At 42.0% G+C, this 24,025-nt stretch overlaps 1 protein-coding gene and 1 long non-coding RNA gene across 9 annotated transcripts in view; one reads left to right on the top strand and one right to left on the bottom strand.

Annotated features, from left to right (window-relative positions):
• MACROD2 (mono-ADP ribosylhydrolase 2) overlaps positions 1 to 8,327 on the top strand; it is a 987,478-nt gene extending 979,151 nt beyond the window's left edge. For all 7 annotated transcript variants that reach the window (XM_081906344.1, XM_081906343.1, XM_081906345.1 and 4 more), the window contains one exon: positions 3,596 to 8,327. The gene's annotated coding sequence lies outside the window, so the exon portion shown is untranslated. The remainder of the gene's footprint in view (positions 1 to 3,595) is intronic.
• The window catches only part of LOC309367340, a 68,386-nt gene extending 44,584 nt beyond the window's left edge, over positions 1 to 23,802 (bottom strand). For both annotated transcript variants that reach the window (XR_014167058.1, XR_014167059.1), the window contains exon 1: positions 23,414 to 23,802. This is a non-coding gene — a long non-coding RNA (uncharacterized lncRNA). The remainder of the gene's footprint in view (positions 1 to 23,413) is intronic.
• Between the last annotated feature and the right edge of the window lie 223 nt (positions 23,803 to 24,025).

The raw sequence follows: 24,025 nt of genomic DNA, 5'->3' as shown, positions 1-24,025 counted from the left end.
TTCAGAGTTTGGTTACAGAATAAATAAAATAATAATAATAATTACTCACAAATATTAGCACACACATATCAGCTGCATTCCTAGATAGAAAGACAACAACCTGTGGCTTGCTGAAATAAGACAAATTCCTGTCACACTCTAATTATAAAATGCAGTTTTGAGAGCACTTTGGAAGATGGGTATTACACACACAGAGACACACAGAAACAAATCCGTTTCTACCATTCTTTTGTAATGCTTGTTACAAGATACCAATATCATATAGACCGTGATGGGTTATTTACACCCATAATGGGATTTTGTGTATCTCAAAACCAAATATAGAAGCTTTGTAACAGTGGCAGTTCTGTCACAGAGATTTTCAAAGCATCTTATTACTATGTGTACCTTTTTGTCCTTGTCAGTATATTGACAATATACTGCAGTGCTGCGGATGGGAGAAAGAAATAGGGCCCTGCTATAGCCTCTGTTTAAAAAGTTGTCAGGCAAAAAGGAGGGGAGGCCACACACAGCATAACAATTAAAATGCTACATTGAAATTCTTCTTTTCAGTTTCACTATCTAATTCATTTTCATTCTCTCTTTCAGCATTTATATACTAAAAATAAAGCTATCAAGTGCTTGCCATTTTAGAAATAGTTTGAAAGGCTATGACCTCTATTGAGCAGAAAAATATAACTAGTTTCTATAAATTGCTTTCATCTAAATGGAAAGACACTCTTCTTCACTGAGTAGTGAATTGAATTATTTATTTTCCCCACAAATATATGCATTAGGAGATATCAGGTGGAATTAACAAGCAAAAAAGAAATAAAAAGAAAAAAAGCAAGTTATTAGCCAATTCCATTGAATCTTTGTATGTTTCATTCACGGGGAAATAAAAATATCTGATTTGCAGAAGGTGGGAGCAATCATTCAAAACTTAACCTACTCTTGTACCTCAATACTTCATGTATTAGCCATGGTTAGATAGACTTGACCAGGGTTGCAGAGACGGCAACCACAATTCATTTATTTTTATATTGTAATTGAAAATTTGTTTACAGTGCATATAGGCTAAGAAATAAGTCTCACTGAGTTTAATAGGAACTATGTTCAGGTAGGATTGCTGCCTTAAAGTCTCCACTAGAAGGTCGGGCAACTTGTGCACACGTATAAATACAGATATTTTAAATAAATGTTTATTCAAAACAAAGGAAAGAATGGACAAAAGTACAGACACTCCTATCTTGGTTTAATAAGCTGAGGTACGAATGCCATCTTTTGGCCACACAAACAGGTTCTTCCCTCCTCTCCTCATGTGAGCCACACAAAAAAGCCAGAAAGCCTTCTACTAACTGTAGTTTAACACTGAAGTTATTACCAGCCATGGTTGGAAGTTGACTTAATATTCTTGTTTGTTCTGAGGCCCTTAACCACAGTTTCCCAGTTTGGTTGAAACAGGAACTCTACTTAAGGTGCTGTCTGTTCAGCCGAAAGGCTCATTCATTCTTTGGCGTCTTAAGATGAGATAGATATTGACAAAGTAGTGAAAAGATAATATACATGTAACAAGAAATTGGGGGAATGAAGGACATGGATAAAATATATGAGAAACTCATGCAGTGTAGTGAGTTGAAGAGATGGAAGATAGGATAAAATAATACTTAACCAAACATGAAGCAGTATAATTACTTACTTATAATAAAAGATAACGTAATAGCAAAGAAGCCAGGAGGAGGAGAGAGAGAGGAACCCAGCCAGGTATGCCCGTATATGCAGAGAAAAAGCTCAGGAAGATGGGGGGAAACTTCAGAACAAATAATCCCTTTCACTGCAGACCTTTTACAGAGTCTAGTGTTATCGCCTTGTCTGATCAAAAAGCTTTTGTCATCTGCACTAAAGAAACTATAAGGAATCACTAATTGAATAAGCCATTTTTTAAAAAAACAAAACAAAAAAACTATCTCTAATTCATTTTTATATCATTATGTGATGTTTCTCAGAGTCCTTCCACTTTCGCCCGCAGAAGCTTTTAAAAATAGCAAGTAGGCAAAAGATTAGAACTTTGTGACGGCTAGAAACACACGTTCTAAGCAGATGAGATCACTCTCTTCCTTTCAGTTCCCACAAAGCTAATCAAAAAAAGGAAGCATAAGCTTTATGATGCACCACGAAGATAATTCAAGGTGATTCAAAATTAATAACTGATGCTAATAATGCTTTGGATGCAAGCTCACCATTTAATTACTCTGTGATAATCAGTTTCTAACATCCTCATAATTAAGTGCAATAGTTCATGGTAATGCTGGTGGTTAAAAATATGGATGTCACAAAGGATAGCAAATACTGCATTTGTAATATGCATCTACTAGCTCACTGCCATGCTCATTTCATTGCGAGACAAGCATCTCCACCCACAAAAACGGTGCAACCCGATTACAATTAATTACAATTTGTCCCACTGTTGCACCTGTGTGACTGGTATTCATAAGACAAAGCTGGCTGCTGTTGGTGCACGCTTAGGACTTTTTTTGTTAATGTTTTTTAACTCCTTACTTGGACTTGCTGCTTATTGAGCATCCATCCCGACTTGTTTGCACCAAGTTTGCAGAGAGGTGAGAAGATGTTCCAGTAACTTCTTAGTGAACAGCATACAACCTGAAAACTACAGTGGTACCTTGGGTTACATATGCTTCAAGTTACATATGCTTCAGGTTACAGACTCCGCTAACCCAGAAATAGTACCTCTATTCAGGATGAGAACAGAAATCATGCTCCGGCGGTGCGGCAGCAGTGGAGGCCCCATTAGCTAAAGTGGTGCTTCAGGTTAAGAACAGTTTCAGGTTAAATACGGACCTCCGGAACGAATTAAGGACTTAACCCGAGGTACTACTGTATATGGAAAAAGCTTATGCCCCAGTTCCAAAATTAGAAATCCTTAAGTTAAGCCGGAAAGTTTGATGGTACAGAATGCAGGCCAGAGCCAAACCACCAAACAGAAGGTTCCAGGAGGCAGCTGCTCCTCAGTTTTTCCTCCACATATTTGCAAAGCCAGGACTACTAAAATGTAATGTCAGAAGTAGCCTTCCGAAAACACAGGTAAAAAGTATGTTGTCGGTGGTCCTGTAGAGTTCTGTGACATGACAGTAATTTCATGATGAGTTGTTTTCTTTCCAGTACGTTTCCTAGCACAATTCAAAGTGGTGCTGACCTTTAAAGCCCTAAACGGCCTCGGTCCAGTATATCTGAAGGAGCATCTCTACCCCCATCATTCTACCCGGACACTGAGGTCCAGCACCGAGGGCCTTCTGGCGGTTCCCTCGCTGCGAGAAGCCAAGTTACAGGGAACCAGGCAGAGGGCCTTCTCAGTAGTGGCACCCGCCCTGTGGAATGCCCTCCCACCAGATGTCAAAGAGAAAAATAATTACCAAACTTTTAGAAGACATCTGAAGGCAGTCCTGTTTAGGGAAGCTTTTAATGTTTAATAGGTTTTTGTATTTTAGTGTTCTGCTGGAAGCCGCCCAGAGTGGCTGAGGAAGCCCAACCAGATGGGAGGGGTATAAATAAATTATTATTTTTATCATTATTATTATTATTATTTCCATCCCTGCAGACGACCATGATGAGAGAAGAAGAGAAGAGGAGAGTGGAACAAGAACTGCAGTCACTGGTGCACTATATGACAACTTTATGACTAGCAGACAACAGCACATCAAGGAGAGTGCGGGGTGGGGGGAGGGGGACTAAGGACAAGAATCCTTTACATTCATTTCTCTTCCTTGTTTCGTTTTGTTCAGTACACAACATGACGCTTCTCTACTTTGGTTACAATGTCCTGGTTCAATCTTCTTTGCTTCGGCCCTGTATGTTTTTCATCTTCTTTTGAAAATCTAAGCCCCTCTGCAGAATATGTCTGCACACACACACACGCCCTAAATATTATTTCTCAGCTCTAATACCTCTTCAAGGCAACATGTGCGAATGACCTTTAAACGTTGTTAGAAATCCTCAGAGGTCATGGGGAATGTTCGTATCCTTTGCCATACTGGTACTTGTCAGCCTGTCAAGGCCGGTGCCTCGTAGTGTTCGGCTTGTTATACTTTTCTACGGGCAGCGGGGAAAGTATAAGAACTAGAAATGCATAGAGGTGTGTGAATGGAGATTTCAGGACCCTTGTGTCAGATATTACTGCTACCATGTGGAAACTGCTCAAACAAACATTTCTGGTGTTGCTGAAGTTGCCTGCAGGTAGCCTTATGTAAACCAGAGGTTGGAAAATATTTCCATATGGAGATTCTCCATATGATTGAGCCAATCCATCTGATAAGAGGTTTGCAAGCATTGCAACTCCTGTGTTTTTCAGTACATTTCATGTAGGGACAATTGAATTGGCTGTCAGGTGCATTTTAAGTTATCCATTATGGATGTATGAGGTTACTCATGAGTGCAAAAAAAAGAAAGAAAAAGACATAGGCTATGGAGTTTCTAGACTAACTTAACTTTTCATATGACAATCAATTTCCATAGTTAGCAAATCCTTTGCTAAACTCCTCACGGCATGAAACATTTTTGTACCCCAATTATGTTGCCACATGGCCCAATATTTTATTGTCTAGTAATGGTCAGTTAAGATACGGAACATTACTATCACGTTTGGTGCCCTCTGATGAGAGGGAGAGCTGATATTCTGCATCTAGCACATTATAAAATGTGGCTTCTGGCTTTAACAATTTCTTGTCAACTCTTGTTATATTTTCAACTGCATATGCACACTTTTTAATACATAAAAATGCAATTAACAGTTATTTGGTGACGAATGTTGTACCATATGTCATCTGTTCTGCTCGCAAATGCTGTGCTCGACTTAAAAACAAGAATTTTACATTCATTTTTCAACCACACTGTAAATTAAAATGATACCCTACTTGCAAGATTGAAAGAACACACAGCATGAGTCCATGGTTTGATATTCTGAAAACTATTTTCCAACTGCTGTTAAAAACAATTAGAGGAATGTTTTTACATTATGAGATTCTGGTTTAACTTATTATGCATAGACACCATCCTCCACAGTCCTAAAATAATTTTAGGAATTTTCAAAACAACAGCAACAACCCCAAACAATAAAGGTGTGGGGTGTGTGTGTGTGTGTGTGTGTGTGTGTGTGAAATTGAGCTAAAATCTATCAGCCCTACTCTTTTTCTTCCAGTTTTGCCAACTTGAATTTGTAACAAAGTAGTAAACATATTTTAAGCTTCCACAATTGTATATGGAAATATGAATTAGTTTACCGCATGCCACGTAGGTGGGTTACCAAGCCAAGGCTGCTGTTTCCATTGTGATCTATAGTTGTGTTGCCAATTAAGCAACATTTATGTCTGGGCAGGGGGAAGAAACACTGTGCTATGAAAAGATGGCATTGTCTATTGCTAATTCCACCTGTCATTTTCAACCATCCGTTGCGGTGATGTCCAGAAAGTAAGATTTTTTTTCCATCTGGAATCACACAGGCATTAATATAATCAGCATTAATATGAACCTAAGTTCCCTGTATAATAAATTGTATGGGTTACATTTAAATCCATGTCGTCTGATATTTTGCTATACTTAGTAAGAATGTATTTTAGTCTCCCATTATACCTGTGGAGCTCCTGTGCCTCTTCTTTTCCATTCCTGCTAACTGGAATCAGAAGTATCTTTTTTATGTTTTCTGCCCCACCTCCCTTCTCTTTGTGTTGATTTATCATTTCTGGTAGATTCCACGTACTGTGATCGAAGGACTAGCAAGCTATATGTCACAAGACACACCCCAAATAAGCAGAAGCAATCTGCATGTGGAAGCAGCCGTCAGAGAATGGATTACCTTGCCCAATTTGATCCAATTTGAGGTGGTGGGGCTTTGTAAAAATCCCACCCACAACACATGGGGCTACCTAAATGATACCCTTTAGTGACTCACATGCGTCTCACTACTTATCCACACTTCCTGCCCTGCTGCCTTCCTCTAGGGGAAACCATTCTTTATGCTCAATTGGAGCAAATGGCAATTTGGGTTTTCTCCAGATTGACATTGCCTCCAATTTAGCACTAAGGAGCAGGTTTTCCCCAGGAAAGGAGTGAGGCAAGTGTGGACGAGCCCTCAGTTGAGTTGATATGCTCAGCCAAACTTCGGCTTAGCTCTGCATGACGTGGCAGTAAAAAAGAGAGCAGAAGAACAAAGCAGTATATAAATTCAATAATAAATAATAGAGCAACTGTGAGCTCTTCGGAAGCCCAGTAAGCCATAATTTGGAATGCTACATCATGTGAGCCAATTTTTCCCCATATGGAATTGTAAAGTTGTATGGGTGAGATTCGACTAAGGAGGCCCATCAGTGGAAGCCATGCACAAGAACCTCTGCTTGTGCAATGAGGTTCCCCGTGCCCCACCAAGCACCCCTTGAATTGGTTGGAACCCCTGGAACAGCACATAGGGGGAAGATAGGGGAGATGGTTCTATCTGGCAGGTTCCTGGCAGAACAATCGGAAAAGTGAAGCTGAATTCCTCCCCGTGCGTTTTTGAAAATAAGCAATGTGCACGCAATAATATAGTTTCCCATTTTCTTTTGGCTTGTGCTATGCAGGCACATGCTTATGCAGGCTAAGTAGCTTTTTTTAAAAGAGCTTAGTTAGAAGTAGATTCACACAGTAGATTCTACAGAAAATATCAAAGCTGGACATGAGCTTGGAGGTGCACGGGGTTAAATCCAGACCATGCCTCCACCCTTAGCCATATGTTTGGTGCTGCTTGGCGAGTGTGCCTGTAGGTGGTATCTGTGAACATGAGGATCCAAGTGGGCCAGTGCACAGCAGCAGTAAATTATTCCTCTAAAAAGCCTCATCTCTGTATGTAGTGGAGAACCAAAGCTTGCCGGCATCTAAATCCCCTCAGGCAGCAATGTGATTAAGTTTTAGAAAGGAGCAGACAAAAAGGGGACCAGGCTAGACAATAGAGGAATGTAGAAAAATATGCAGAGACACGAAAAGCTGTTTGAACTTCTACTGAAAATGGAGAGGTGCGCGACATAATTAACTACCAAAATACTTGGATTGGAGCCTATCCGCCCCCCGCCCCCATTGCACATGGCAGTAATTCCATTGCCATTTCCACTTAACCTTGGTCCTCCTTAACAGTGGTGCTTCTTTCTGAAAGTTTTTGCCTCAGGATGCTATCACGAAGTGTGAAGCAAACACAGAATCTCAGACAACAAAGGTGGGGAAGGTCGATTAAATCGCAACAGTCTGGTGTCAGATTTGACTCTGTGACTTACGATTTTCTCATTTGGGACTGTAGGGCTGTAGGTGCTTTCAGGTCAGGCGGGGTGGGCGTTTCTAAACTAAATAATGCAGGCAATAATACAATTCCCATTTTCTCAGCTACCGCTGCACACAGAACACTCTTAATACAGCCTGAGTAGATTCTGTTAGAGCTTAGAGAAAAACACGCACAGTAGGCTCTATAGAAGATATTAAAATGTGTGAACTCTTACATTAACACCAAGTTTTACTGACATCTAAAAGATATACGCCCCCCCCCATCCTGACAGCCTTCACAATACTTTGCACATGGAGAACAGAGGCCCTATATTGCTTGTGTTTGCATCCAAAAACTATTATCTTAACGTTATTGTTCCTAGGTGTCCTTTTCATGTCCTCATTCTACACTGAGGGGGGAGACTCTATGCTAGCAACTGTTCTGATGATTGACAAGTTTCCTTTACATAAAAAGTTTACAGATGAGCTGTTTGGGACATTACTTTCTCTAATATTGGACCGCATACTATTCACTGCAGCTAACTGTAAATCTCTCCCTGAAGCACTGAAAAGCCTCTTTTGTGAATTAACACTGCTCTGCTTATGCACTTGATTTCAAAGAAGACATTTCTCTATATGCAGTGCATGTTCGCTTTGCTTTTAAAATGACAAAGTTAGCAAAATACGTTGGATATATTTTCTTGGGAAATAGGATTTTTATCATACAATTCATCAAGGATTTGCCTTACCCTGACATTTGTGATATAAAGAAAGTCAGAAAAAAATGTAATTTTCTTGATCAAAAATATGTTTTTACTTCAATGCAAATAATGTAGTCTCTTGCTTGCAAAATATCTTCTAATATAGACTGCTAAATAGGGTTAACACAAGCCTCTTTTGTTAATCTGACATTTAAATGCTGGACTTGCTGATGAATCTGTTCTTTTCCTTTTGTCTGTGCCATACATAACTGAAAACTCTAACAAATGATGCCTTCATACTAAAATGTTTGTGAAAAACAAAATCAGAATAAAACTTGTTCTGAGATTGAAGCTGAATTGCTTGTGTTCCTCCCAGATTTGCAAAATGTGTGTTCCATGGGCTCTGTGCTATTTAACATTGAGTTTAGTCCTATCAACATTGTCATTGATGTTTTCCCTGAAGAAAGAGTACTCATGATGTTTGGAGATTATTCAAATATCGAAAAATATTGCAAAAGCTATAGAGAACATTATTTAAATATGAATCCTGATGCACAAAATTCTCACCACTCTTGAAAGTTCTGGCCTTAGCATAGCTGCTTTCACCAACAATACACTCTCACCCTGAGATCATCAAAAGTATTGCTGAAATATCTGAATCTATACCAACACAGAAGTGTGTGCACCAATCACAAGAATTGGTTCAGACACCAATTCAATGCTTCAAGAAACAGCCTGCCTCATCCCAAAGTGCTTTGACAGCTGCCTGAATCAGCTCAAATTTTGTTTTATGGTTGGTGGTTTGCTTGTTTCCTTTGTCTGCATGAAGGGCAGGTGGGAGGCACATATCCTGAGAAAGCGCACATGCCAAAGAGTTATGAGCTCTTGAAAAATTACCAGTGGCAATGTTTATCCCACACATTCTCCAATGATGCTTGTTACTTGCCAACTCAATTCTCAAGTAAGCCAAGGGAAGTTTGCCTTCTCAAGGGGGCTGGAAAAAGAAGGTAGCTGTAGGATTGTCAGTATGCTATGCTCTACACTATGAAGTATAAAACGTGCAACAAGCCGATATCTGGTAGTTGATGGTCCTAGTTCCAAAACAGAAGCCCCAGAATTTCTCAAATATAGTAGCCCAACATTTCCCTGTTTTTTAGTCATAAGAGAAAGGTAAGTTAAAGGTACAGGTCCATTAAGTCCAGTCGCGGACAACTTGGGTTGCAGCGCTCATCTCGCTCTATAGGCTGAGGGAGCCAGCGTTTGTCCGCAGACATGACCCGCTTCTGGGTCATGTGGCCAACATGACTAAGCCGCTTCTGGCGAACCAGAGCAGCGCACGGAAACGCCGTTTACCTTCCTGCCGGAGCGGTACCTATTTATCTACTTGCACTTTGACGTGCTTTCGAACTGCTAGGTGGGCAGGAGCTGGGACTGAACAGTGGGAGCTCACCCCATCGTGGGGATTCGAACCGCTGACCTTCTGATCGGCAAGCCCTAACACAGCCACACAAACATGATCTAAAAAGGTGTAACATAGGAAGCTGTCTTAAACCAAGTCAGACCATTAATCCATCAGTGTTTCTCAAACTTAGGTCTCCAGCTCTTGTGAGACTACATCCCTGACCACTGGTTCTGATAGCACGGGATGATGGGAACTGTAGTCCAACAATGACTGAAGATGCAAGCTTGAGAAGCGCTGAAGTTCATTCTGGTTAACACTGACAGACAGTGGCTCTGTCCAGGGAGATCTGTCTGGGATTTAGAACTTGGGACCATATTTGTGCAAGAGCGGATGCTCTGCCATTGAACTGTAGCTCCTCCAAGCAATCAAGGAGGCTGCCACACATACATCTACGTGCCAGCAAGAAAACAGCACCAGACATCCAAACACATTCAACACAGATGCAAAAAGACATCCACCTGCTTACTGCTGATGGGCAATGACAAGAATTTCCTGCACATCAAATTTGGGAGGCAAAATTGTTATAAGAACCTGGCTGGAGTTGTTTTTTTGCTCTAAGCTCACATACGGCAGATTTCAAAGTGTGCTGTCTAAAGCAAGCCATTTCCACGAAAGCCAAACAAGATGCACAGAAAACCCAAGTATTTCCATAAGTAAAACCATTCAGCCAAAACAGCTCTGAATCAAAAGTTCCATCAACGCAGCTACCCTGTTTTGAGTGCAATGATAATTTTAAGACTCCATTGTTATTCTGATCCTCCAGCTCGGGTGGGTAGTTTTCTTCTTCCCCTTGGAAATCCCATCCTGGTCCGCTTGCCCGACAAATGTGCATGAGTACAGCTGGGGGGCAGGGGAGAGGACAAAAACGATAGGAGGCTATATCTACTTTGCTAAATGAAAATTATACAACGAGAGTTTGGTTCTACAGCCACTCCAGAATTGGGATGAGGTTTGTTGAGCATCGAAAGTGCTCCTTAGCTGTTTTTCCTCAATGAGATAATGCTGGTAAAGAAGACTCTACCTTTTCTAGCCTTCTGCCATTGGGGTTCTTGTGTCTCTGTTTAAAAGCCCAGAGTAAGAACAATCCATCACCTCCTGGCAAATAGAAGGAGAAGAAATGGAGGCAGTGAGAGATTTTACTTTCTTGGGCTCCATGATCACTGCAGATGGTGACAGCAGCCCCGAAATTAAGAGACGCCTGCTTCTTGGGAGAAAAGCAATGACAAACCTAGACAGCATATTAAAAAGCAGAGACATCACCTTGCCAACAAAGGTACATATAGTTAAAGCTATGGTTTTCCCAGTAGTGATGTATGGAAGTGAGAGCTGGACCATAAAGAAGTCTGATCGCCGAAGAATTGATGCTTTTGAATTATGGTGCTGGAGGAGACTCTTGAGAGTCCCATTGACTGCAAGAAGATCAAATCTATCCATTCTGAAGGAAATCAGCCCTGAGTGCTCACTGGAAGGACAGATCCTGAAGCTGAGGCTCCAATACTTTGGCCACCTCATGAGAAGAGAAGACTCCCTGGAAAAGACCCTGATGTTGGGAAAGATGGAAGGCACAAGGAGAAGGGGACGACAGAGGACGAGATGGTTGGATAGTGTCTTCGAAGCTACAAACATGAGTCTGACCAAACTGCAGGAGGCAGTGGAAGACAGAAGTGCCTGGCGTGCTCTGGTCCATGGGGTCACGAAGAGTCAGACATGACTAAACGACTAAACAACAACAAGAACAATTCAACAGTCAAAAATTCTTCCATTCATCCCATGTGTTGCCTGCAACTACCCTTGACAGCTCCACCCAATCCTTCCTTCCTTCCTTCCTTCCTTCCTTCCTTCCTTCCTTCCTTCCTTCCTTCCTTCCTTCCTTGTTGATTGAATATATATACCACCCTATACCACAAATAAGGTGTTGAGTTTGTACTTTTCAGGTTTGGTTTGAGGCGCACATAAATCCCCAGCTATTTTTAAATCCATCTTGAGTGCAAGGGGCAGGGTGCAGGGGATACAGGCCAAAGGTAGATTTTCACGGTCGCACTACATGAGAGGCGTGGAGTGGTTTGTTTTGCAGAAAAATAAATACATCCAAATGGGGAGCCCGAGAGCAGGAGCAAAAGGTCATAGGATACATTTAGCACTTTTGATATTGCTGCATAGCCATCCAGCTGGGATGGCTACATGACATGCGATGCCTGATTGCTTTTGTACAGTGGTAGCTCCTGCCTATTACTTTCCAAATTAAAATCTGCTGCTTTTGGTAGCGAGACCAAATCCGAATTCTGCTTCAACATAAACACTTGGGACAAATAGCCTCTCAACTAGCAATGTCAGGTTTCACTGGCCCTTTTTAATCCATTTCTAAGATTATCAAGTAACCTATTCATTTCAATAATTGCAGGTGTTCTGCTCATTACTCAATTACACCAAATCTTTGTGGAGTCTTTGTTGTGATTTGTTTGTGGGGTGGTTATATGACAATGAGCATTCATCGTGGGTTGCTTGTGGGGTGTTTATATGTCTTTCCCTTAGTCGTTTGTCTATCCCACACTTTTCAGGGCATTTCCTCACCTAAGTGAAGAAAGCTGCTGTTATTTTTTAAGTAGCTTTGTTGCACTGAGGTGACAGAACAATTTTATGCACTTTTAATTGCACAAATATTGGGCTCCAGTGCACACTTGAATCCCTCCTGCAACACAGTGACCATCTGCAGGTGAACTTAGTCCTTGCTTGTTTTTCAGAACACAAGCTCCCAGAATTTGGGTGAAGGGTAACAATAGCAACATGTAGCTTATATAGACATCACTAGTTCAACTTGCTTAATCGCCACTTCCTTTTTTCCCTTCTTTTTTTCCTGCTTTATTAAATTTGCTTAATAACATAACATTATTATATATATTTTTTAAACAAAGAATACAGAACAAAATTAATTCATATACAATGCCTAACTACATGACATTAATATATATGGTTTCTGAAAAAAAGGCTTACATAACAAATTCAATTCAAAATACCATCCGGTTTACTTTTTTCCCCTTCTCCCTCCCTCCCTATTCCAGCCCTCCCCACCCCCAGTCAGGCCTTCCTTCTTCATATCTTTATCCATGTACACAGTCTGTTCATTCGAGCTTGTATGTTAGGGTTGGCTTCCCCTCTTTCTATCCAGTTCCTGTAAAATGCCCATTTATTTGTGATTCTTTGGCATTTATTTTCCCATCTATCCTCTGCCACTATCTGTGCGAATATTTCAGATTGTACGTATTCAAAAATCGCCACTTCCTCACCCCAAGCTGTCCTGGGAGTTGTAGTTCTAGGAAAAGGAAGGGGAAAGCCATAGACTATCTGCCATAGACTGCTAGCCATAGACTAGCAGAGAATTCTCAGCACCCTTGCCCGACAACAATCCCCAGGATTCCAAGATGCTGTTTCTATTGTTTTCCCTGATCCCCTGCTGGCAGTGTTCACTCACTTGCAACCAGATCCTCTACATATTTAGCGAAAAGCAACTTCCACTGATTTCAATGAGACTTGCTCTCAACTATCTGTGCTGTCCACCCCGAACAGATAAAATGACTTGGGGAGGCAGGTAGTTAGAATACCCAGTGATTTGTACATAATGCCAAACCATGGAAGACAGGCTCAAAAGTCCTCAGTAGGGACTTGACTAAGTTCATATTTAAAGGCAGACTTACCAAAAATTGCACTTTCCAAAACAATTCACAAACCAAAGCACAGCCAACCTTCAAAATTTGCACATCTCTGAATTTTGCAATGCGGTTCTCCAGCCAAGTAATGCTTACAAAAAAAAAAAAAGCATGTAAGAGGGCAAAGTGCGCATAACAGTGCATCTCTCATATTAGGGGAAATTGCTTTGCCTAGAGAAATTTGCACTGACATTTTTTTCTAAAAGACAACACCCAAATATTGCTGCCGAAATGTGGAGTATGGAATTTGTGGTGAGGAAAATGAGAAACTGAATGAAATGAAAGTGACAGATTTGCCTATTCCTGTTCCTCCAACTGCCTAATCCTCAATCCCAGGGTTCTTCCCCTATGGAGAGAGACAAATATAGGCAAGAATAATGGCAGAGACTCTTGGTGGCTGAGATAAAGCTTGGTTGGCCTCAAGCCTTGATGCATGACCTGAGGAAAGATTTCTGATATATTCACAACCATTGATTCTGCAAAAACAGCAAACTACTCGTCACTGAAGAAAACTTTTGATTACACAAAAAATAGGATTTGGGATGGATCTCCAACTTCACCTGCATCTCATAGCCTTGTCCTAAAGTCTGAGTCACCCTGACCCTATCCTTGTTGGAAGGCCGTGTAGGCATTTAATACTATAAATCAGGGATAGGCAAACTCGGCCCTCCAGATGTCTTGGGACTACAACTCCCATCACCCCCGACCACTGGTCCTGTTAGCTAGGGATGATGGGGGTTGTAGTCCCAAAACATCTGGAGGGCCGAGTTTGCCTATGCCTGCTATAAATACATGGCAAAGGAGCATATATCCAGCTCTACCTCCTGCAGGCTAGCCGGGATTTAGCAGGCAAATTCTGGTTTCCTCTGCTAAGCATGGAACTGAACAAGCTAGCCAGGCAAAATATAGCCTCATTCAACCATCTCCTTCTGCTGTACTATGCATTGAAGTGGTGCTAATGAGTTCAGTGATAGTGTCTGAGATCACAAACATGCTATGAAGCAGTGACTGGAAACACTGTCTAAAGAAGCATGCCAAAGTGAGCCTTCTCCCGTGATCAAAGAGTGGGATTTTAACTCCCACATAATACATTCTTACACCTGCCTCCTAGCATTTCAGGTGAGCAAACACTGACACTACAATGTAGGGTTTTCTCCGTGGAAAACATGTACTAGCAATACCACAAGCTACAAAAATGGGTGCATGATCAATGACTGTAATGATTCCTGTAACGACTCCAGTGTATCAGGGGAAACAATGCGAATCCATATTCAAGACAGCTCAGAACATTGGATATTGTAATATGAATGCCGTCAGAAACTGTAGCAACTTTATTAAACATTTGCGAATGCCCAAAGGCTCTGACTACTTCATTGGTTTAGCACAAGTGGTGTGCTAGGTGCTGAACCCAAAGGGCTTTCAAGTAATGGATAAGAAATGGAGAAAGATAGGGGAAAGCCAGGGACCGATTCAGAATAGTGTTAATTCAAGATGCCAGTAAAGTTCACCTGCCAAGCTTTCTTCAAGGAAACCCGTTGGAGAACCACAGACACAACCAGATCTACTTCTTAGTGTGCATTCATGATGAGTTGTGCTCATATTGTGGCTGCTATTGAGGCAGCCACAGACAATACCCCTTCACATCTGTTTGCACTTGCAAAAGTTTTGGGGCAGTCACACTGCTTCATTTCCAGTCAGTGCACATCCCATAACTTGTTGCTGATGTCTCACACAGGCATACACACACACACAAACAGAGCACACACAGTAGCAGTCCCAAGGTCGCAGTGGGGTTTAAATTGAGAAAGCAGGGCAAAAGCGTACAGCTGTGCAGGGGAAAATTCTAAGAAATAAAGCAGGCACACAACAACTGAATGGGGGTAGCGCGCAGCCAATAACTCACGCCAAGGCAAAACTTCCCTGACGAAAGAGCCTCCTTTCTTCCAAGTAAAATCCATGTGGTCGCTTCCTCGCTGCTGAGCTTGCGGAGGAGATGCAAGGGAAGGTCCTGATTCGCGACGGGAAGGTGGAAAATGAGGCAGAATGGCTGGCGCAGCAGTAACATAAACTGCAATCCACGCCCACTCCAAGCCGCCCGGTTGGGCGCTTACCTGTGGGCGTGGCGCGCCAGCCAGGTGAGTGGGTGATGCAGAAATCGCGTCCCACCCACAACACCTCCCCTCTTGGAGGGAGGAGAGGCTAACCACAAATGTTCTGCTTAATCTCATGTTCTGATCAATATCCATTTCAAAACAACAAATAACTTTCCGCTGGGGTAAATACAAACACACCTACTCTATTTGCACTTTAGTAAAGTACCCGATCCATGATCGGATGAAATAATATTCCTTAAATGTGAAATGTGGACCACTTATAAACACCATCTCCAACTCCTTGAAAGATTCCATCAATGGTGTCTCTGAAAATTTTTACACATCACTTGGGAAGACAGGTGAACTAATGCCAGTGTACTAGAAGAAGCAAAGATCACCAATGTCGAAGTAATGATTCTTCAACATCAACTTCGTTGGACTGGTCGTGTTGTTTGGATGCCTGATGATCGTCTTCCAAAGCAACTACTCTATTCTGAACTTAAAAGTGGAAAGGATAATGCTGGTGGTCAACAAAAGAGGCTCAAAGACTCTCTCAAGGCAAATCTTTTAAAAATGTAGTATAAACACTGACAATTGGGAAACACTGGCCTGCAAGCACTCCAGTTGGAGAACAGCCTTTACCAAAGATGTCATGAACTTTGAAGAAGCACGAACTCAGGGCAAAAAGGAGAAATGAGCTAAAAGGAAGGCACATTTGGCCTCACTGTAATCAACTCCCACCGAGAAACCTATATCCCCACTATGGAAGGTTGTGAGGATCCAGAATTGGCCTCCACAGTCACTTACGGACTCACTTTTAAAACTGTGTTTATGGAAGACCATCTTATTCGGCGACAAGTGATTGCCAAAGAAGAAGAACATGTTCACATGAAATAATATTCCTTAAACTGGCAAAAGTGGTTATCAACATATGTACAAGAAGCTCTATATGGTATAGTTTGAAAAAAGAGACAAATGTTATGAAAAAAGGTAAGTTATCTTATTTAAGATAAATAACCAGCTGAGTTCTCAGGGTCACTGTTCAGGGATTATTTTATACAACTGTGACCTTGGGGACGTAAAGGAGATCTGAAGAAATTTGTGAATGACACCAAGTTAGGAGCCACAGTAAATGGGGAGAATTGCTCTGTTACGCAGAATAAATTGCATGACCTTATAAAACGGAATGATGGAAATATAATGAAATTCAATAGTACATAGTATAAGGTCATGCACACAGGGATAAATAATCAACATTTTTGTTATCACCTGGGGATTCATCAGTCAGCCACTGTTGACTTCATTCACACGAGGGAAAACAAAATTCTGCATGTGGGGACAACTTTGCAGTCGGGATGAGAACTGCTCTGCATTTCTGACAGTGGTAGGACCAGTGTCTAGTGACAGATATGCGGTTGGTGTGTGTGTATGTGTCATAGCTGTCAACTTACAGATTTGAAAATAAGGGACAAGCAGCCTCGAAAATAAGGGATCAGCAGCCAAAATAAGGGATTTTAGTCAACCAGCTGAAATGCGAAGTTAAAAGGGACCAGATAATTTTGGAGAGCAGTGCTGGTTTTTAGCCCTTCGTTTTCAGAGGTTGCTGCTCAAGACACCAGCTGATGAAACACTGCAATTAAATAACTACAAGCAGCAACCACTTTTCATGCAAAATGAAGCCCAAGTTACGAAGAGTCTGCTGCAGTTCTGTATCTTTTCTCTCGTGCTCCATCTGCAGCTCTCAGTTCCATCAGGCAGGGCGGGAGGAAGGGGGGGGATAGCGCCCAAAGTAAACCCGCAGATCAGACCATCTATGCTAGTCTATCACTACAAATCTAGGAATTAGGAAAAAAATGCATGCAAAACTCTGTATTTGTGAAGAAATACACACCGAAATGCTTGTGTATTTTCATGAGACTTCTTTTTTTAAAAAAAGCAAACTGATATAGAAATGTGAACAACTGAAATTTTCCAAGAATGGAAAAGTTAGAAACTGAAACAGACAGATTTACCCATCCCTAATCCCAGCATAAGCATGCTGCTCTCTATTAGAAATTTCTCACGCCAGTGTCAGAAAGGCATTGATGCAGTCCTTTGAGAAAGTGTTATAGCTTAAATAGCATTTATAGTCCACAGAAAAAGGTGATTAGAGGCTTAGCTTGGCACTGATGCTAGAACAGGTGTGGAATTAGTGACGAGGCAAACTCCTTTCAGCTGAAATTCAGAATTGACTCAATGTTACGAGTTGTCTCAGCAAATGAAAGAAGCCTGCTTGCGTCTGGTGTGCTTGTACACATGCAGACTATGACCTGTAGGTTTGTTTTTTCTCTTTCAACCTATCCCATAGACACCTGAAAATTCAGTTGCCTGCCTCAGACGCACACAACCAGGAACAACAGGGTCAACAGTCATAGGTAAGGCTTATAAGAAAGAATCCAGAGAACTGACTGACCCACAGAGTATAGAATCTCACCCAACAAAAGGCTGATTTGCTTGGTCAGGTAATCTGGGTAAGGATGGTAGATTGAGGGCAGGAGAGCTGCAACTATGACCTAGTGAATTGAGCACAAAGGAAGGCGAGAGGCAAGGGGTGTCGGGACCTGGCTGGCTGCAGAGGACAGACTGGGAGGGGGTGCTGGAAGCTGAAGAGGTAACAGGGTTTAGTGAGCAGTAAGAGGCTGGGGCAGAGAGCAGTCCTGAATCGGAGGCAGGAGAGGAGTGGGGGCCAAGAGACAGAAATGAGGTAGGCTGCTGAAGAATCCAGGGAGTCTCCCCTTCTTGCTGCGACCAGCTCCTCTCCTCCCAGAACATGCAGACAAATGTAGAGGGTGAAGCAACAAGAGACAAGACAATGGAGCCTTAGGCTACTGGGGAAGGAGCCTTAGAGAATGGTGGGAAGGCAGGGACATTCCGTTTCACTGGGGCAACTGTTTCACTGGGGCAAGACCTACTGGGAAGAGTTGCTGTGACCACTAGGCCTGTGCGGTTTGGGTTTCTTTGAATAAAGTTAACTTCACTGACACCAGTGTTTTTCTATTGCTGACCTACTCCTGACAGGGCGCCAGTGAAATTTGAAAGACCAAAGCTTGCCCTTGCTGGGTATGTCATTCGCTGCAATCAACAGGCATTTCATAGAGAACATACAATTAATACGAAATACCCTCTGGACTTCTATTGGCAAAGCAGCTGGCCCTGTTGCAGCTGACATAAAGGCTTGGTGCACTCTAAGCCTCCAGGTATACACTATACAAGTGAAGAACTAATGGGTCACGACTGCTGCCCCTACCCATCACACCCCTATGCCCTACAATCTCCCTTGATGCCCACTCATTGAGAAGAACTTTGGATAAGTGAGCTCATTTGGATATAGTGGGATGTTCATAAGCTCTCCTTCCTGGCATTGCACTCAAATGTATGGAAATTATGGACATTATGGGAGCCAGCGGACAATCTCCAGCTGTCCCCTCCACAAGTTGGCTATCTACATGGACTGAGGGATGCTTCTTCTGAATAGCCCTATACAATGGTACCTCGGGTTACATACGCTTCAGGTTACATTCGCTTCAGGTTACAGACTCCACTAACCCAGAAATAGCACCTCAGATTAAGAACATTGCTTCAGGATGAGAACAGAAATCGTGCTCCAGCGGCGCAGCGGCAGCGGGAGGCCCCATCAGCTAAAGTGGTGCTTCAGGTTAAGAACAGTTTCAGGTTAAGAACAGACCTACAGAACGAATTAAGTTCTTAACCTGAGGTATCACTGTATTTTCACAGCAGTCAATGAGAGTTTCATCAGGAGTGAAAAGTAACCTTACGGAACTTCCACGAGTTCACTTACAAACTGCCGAATGCTAGCCGCATATGCTCAGAATCTTATTTGACATTCCTAGCTGGAGAAGAGCTACTCTGGGGAATGGCACTTGGTTCCTGCAGTATTCTGGGTAAATTTGTATGCTGCACCAAGCAATTATGAATGCAACGCTGATAGCATCCCCTACCCGGAAATAGAGTCGCTTTGTAGGAGATGTTGTTTCGCTCCCAGCCAGCCGGTCTCCAGCAAGTCCTACCATTTCAAACTCTGTTGTCTGAAGCACCTTCAGTTTGGAGGGCAGCTCTAATTAATGAGTCAGGGTTTATTGGCTGTGATAAGCAGCTCAATGGGAAGGTCAAACGCAGACGGCGGTCTTTGTGAAATATTTCTCGAAATGGCAACCATCTACTAATTCCTGGCCCGCACCTGCCGTTTCCTAATAGAAATGCTTCGGGCTCCCATCAAGAATGCTCGGTAGTTTGGGAGAGCGAATGTAATTTAGCTTATCTCATGCAGGGCAATAAAGCATTTTGGTAGCACTGGCATGTGCATTTTATCATGGTCAATAAAGCTGAAGGTCACACCACTAAAAAAAACCCGGGGACTTCTCCCTTCAGAAAATGGCAGTAAATATTTGGCAGCAGCTTTTGATGAGGAATGTGCTAAAAACAGTTCGATATGGGAAAGGGGGCATTGTTCTACTTTCTCCCAGGTGCAGAAGGTTTAATAGATATGATTGATTTTTGGCTTTTGGAACCAGATCTTGAACCACTTAATAATCCAGATCAGTGGGCTGGGCTGTGGTTTCTTTGTGGGAATGGAAACTCACTCTATCATGCTCTTGCACAGAGTCTGAGCATGAACACTGCAGAGCCTAGTAGGGCGAACCCTGGGTTTTTGTGTGTTCATAGCAGAAGTACTTGCACTGCGAGCCTTGTTCTTAGAAGACACCAACTGGTCAAAGGAAACAGGAAAGGGAAATGGTGATGGAAAATTAGAAGGATTCAGCTCAGCACCACAAGGAGCATATAACATAGAAAAGAGCAATGAACATTAGTATATTTCTGTTGGGAATAAGAAAATGTTTCTGGCAGTAAAAATAGAATAACAGTGGTGACGTAGCTATTTGCTGGCCTTCCGTGACATCCAAAATCAGCTGCCTGAGGCAGCCACCTCATAACTAGCTCTGACTCTGCCATTTTGATAGGCCATGGTCTGGTTCTCTTCAGATATTAGACCAACTCCCATCTGCCCCAGCTAGCATAGGCAATGGTCAGGAATTATGGGAGTTTCATTCCAACAAGGCTGGCCCAGAGGGGAAAGGGGACCTTGTAATATGTCTGCACAGTGCCAAACTTGTAGGACAGAAGCTCACTAGGCCGTCTAGCTTCCCGAAACCAGCTATAATATTGTTTGTGGAATAACAAATTCAGTGTTGGCAAACTCATTCATTCCAGATGGAAACTAGGATCAGTTATCAGCTCTGGATAAATCCTCAGCTAAGCAGAGTGCACTGGAGGGATTCTAGGCTTGTCTGGGGGTAAAGGAGGACCTTTAAGAAGCATGTGTGAAGGGTCAAAGTTGGGGGCACATATTGAAGCGTGTCAGGATGCCTCAGGCACACACACAAAATACTACAGACAAGTCTCTGCTAAAAGTAAAACCAATGTCTCCAAGCTTCTTGTTATGTACTGAAGTTCTCACCCTGGGCCAGCAGGGGGATACTGTAGATAGTTATGCAAATAAGGGATCGAAAGTGACATTCAGTGATTGGATAGTTTTTGAAAATTGTTACAGTTACATTGTACTGGAGCTCTATATAAGCAGGCTGACTGAACCCTTCAGTTCAGTTCAGTTCTGGCCTGTGAATAAACAAGAGCTGTTTGAAGAATCGCTGTGTCGTCTGATATGTTCACCCACAACTTAACACTTCTCATATAAGGAAAGTGCTAGGGTGCAAGGGGAGAGGTGAGGTGGGGGAGATTTGCTGTGACTAACAGATCAAGCCAAAGGGGGTGATTTTGCCCTGACTTTCCAGTCTCAGCATTTTGCAGGGGGAGACGATCTAATTCAATCCCTTTTAGTTCTCCACCCGCCTCCCCAAAAGGAAACTTTAAAGAATTTGCAAAAACGTAGTGGACTGATTTATCTACAGTTTGGCAGGTTTCTTACCTAGGGGCACCTCTCTAATGTGTGCTGTTTTTACAGAAATTGTCCACAATACATCAGGAGAGATGAAGCGATTCCCATTTTTGATCCATCCCCAAATTGCAAAGTCTGCCCTTTCATGGCTACCTTCTGAACTTTGGCAGAATTCATCCTCTCACGTAGGGCTACCTCCGCAAACTTCATTTGATTATGTAAAAAAATTAAAACCTATTATAGATGTTTCCTTTACAAAAAAAAACAAAAACCAACAAAACTAAGTAGTGGCACCTGCCCTCTGGAGCGCCCTCCTCCCATCAGATGTCAAGGAAATAAACAACTATCTGACTTTAGAAGACATCTAAAGGCAACCCTTTACTGGGAAATTTTAAATGTCTAATATTTTACCATTTTTTATGTGCAGTAAGCCACCCAGAGTGGCTGGGGAAACCCAGCCAGATGGGCGGGGTAGAAATAATAAAATAATAAAATTATTATTATTACTACTACTACTATTATTACTTTTATTATTATTATCTTAAAAGCCCTGAACCTATTGGCCTGTAATTAGGCAGAATTAACTGATTCGGCGAGAGTGGGGGAGGGTAGTGTGTCTGCAAATTTCACTCCATCCAAAGGAAAAGTGTAATAGCTATTTTTAAATTTTCCACTGATTTAAAGTTGTTTTCCAAAGTGTTGAATCAGGAGCTGAACCAAATCTTGTGGTGGATGCACACCTCGAACGGCAACACAAAGCTCAGTACCACACTGCCTCAAAATATTTTGGTAGGCAGTGTCTTTAGAGCCACTCTGTAGAAGACCAAAATGCACATAAAGATTCACAGAGCCTTACTCCGAACAGCAGACAGCAGCTGAAGACAACGCAGGAGAGGCAAGCAGGCACATCTGAAACGGCAGATGGAATCTAACCCACAGTTGGAGTTGAGTCAATTTTGCAACAGGGGCATACGTAAAAATATATTTTCAAGCACCACCACCACCAAACTGTGCTCTTGAGAAGACCTAATCAAGCAAAGCTGCAATTATTTTAATCATTTCCCTCACTACCGCCATACCCATTCTGAGAGTATACTTCTGTTTACAGCTCTGCCTCGGCTTCAAATTCCAAATAATGTTTTGCTATGTTCTGTTTTGACAACTCGAGTTTGGGCGAGACAAGCAAACTGGTAGGTTTAGGGAGAGTAGCTTTGGGGATTATACTTTTCTATCCCACGCTGACTTTTCTTGTCAGCCAAGGTGTATCATGGCACACAGAGAAGCAGTCACCTGAATACAGATTAAGCTTGCCACCACAAAACGCTTCAAGATGGCCGTTTCTCAAGGTGCCATTGTAGTAACTTGACTTCCAGCCTTGTGATAGAGTACTTGGGCAGAAAATACCCATTTTATCTGTACAGGCAGGTAAACGTCGATAACGTTTTGAAAACCAAGGTGATTGGGCCACACACAGGAAGAGCAAGGATATAGTTTGAGTGTCTCACTTGTAGTCTTATAAATCATTTAATGTGTCAACACGAATTGAAGTTACAAATATTGCAGTTGTTGTATAGTGGGATTATTACTATGACTGAGAAGTAATTGATATTAGTAAGATTTTGGAACGCAGAAATAAAGAAAATCATCAAACCATCAATTCTAGCAAACGGGGAGCCACTTAAATTATATAATTCGTTATCTGAATTAGCCTCATTATAACAATACCAAATTATAATACAATTACTATTATTGGAATGTAATTCAAAACTAAGAACAATTATTATCAAAGAAAAGAAAACCAAGGTGATCGCGTGACTCATTCCACAGTCCCTGTGTAGTGAGATCAGTGCCTCGCTGCCATTTTAGAGTCCAGTAAGAAGCAGCAAGATTACCTGCCAAGCTTGAAGCACTGCTTTCATATATATCAAATATTAAATTGCAAATAAAATAAAACAAGAGTATATTTTTAGAGCATTTGTCATGGCTTTTTAAAAAAATGCACCTTACAATTATTACAAGCTGCCAACATTTTACTGGTGTTCAATTGACGTGCAATTAGGCACATGTTCGTCTCTGCAAAGCATGTAAATATGGGCCATAAGATATTTAAAATGTGCCTTTCCAGTGAGTCCCATTATGTTCCCTTTTAGAAGCTATTTCTAAACTTTCCCACTTCCCTAGCACAGAGTCCACATTTTTGATAAGTCATAAAACGGCTTACTTACGAAACTCTCTGATTAATAGGCTTTTCCATGCAGGAGTCAGCAAAGGTGCGCAGGAAGTTGCAAATGTTGCTTAGTCACAAAAGTTTCTAAACTCTTAGGGCAGAAAAACGCTACTTTCAGACTCCATTCTGCTCTGAAAGAAAAGAATGCTGCTCAAAGCCAAGCTCAGAGCTCCTTACATATTGAAATCCACAAGGAGGGAGGGAAGAAGGGAGAACAAAAATTTGGTGACCCATTTCCTCCCAAGGTGAGAGGAAATGACATAGGCAGGACAGTGAACTCTATGGCTTTAACCTCTTCATGCACTAATTAGATCTAAGCACACTAGGATTATATATGGGGAGGGGACTCTGCAATTTGGGGACTTGGTTAGCAAGGTTGGGTTCAATTTGGTTTGTTTTTTTCTCTGAGATGGAAGATAATACTGGGGCTTTATAATGCTCACCTCTAGCACATATGGGGTGAAGATGGAGTGAGGGGAGAGATACTTTGTGCTGGCCATCAAGCATTGGCTTTCCCCCACTGCCTTGCCCCACCCTCCAGGCAGCAGAAGCAGCTGGGAAGGGAGAAGAGGAGTTATAGGTTATATATATAAATTTTATGAGTTGTGTG

Source organism: Podarcis melisellensis, assembly GCF_964234715.1.
Source record: "Podarcis melisellensis genome assembly, chromosome: 3".
In the NCBI taxonomy this organism is placed as follows: Eukaryota; Metazoa; Chordata; class Lepidosauria; order Squamata; family Lacertidae; genus Podarcis; species Podarcis melisellensis.
This window is presented reverse-complemented; position numbering and strand designations above follow the sequence as displayed.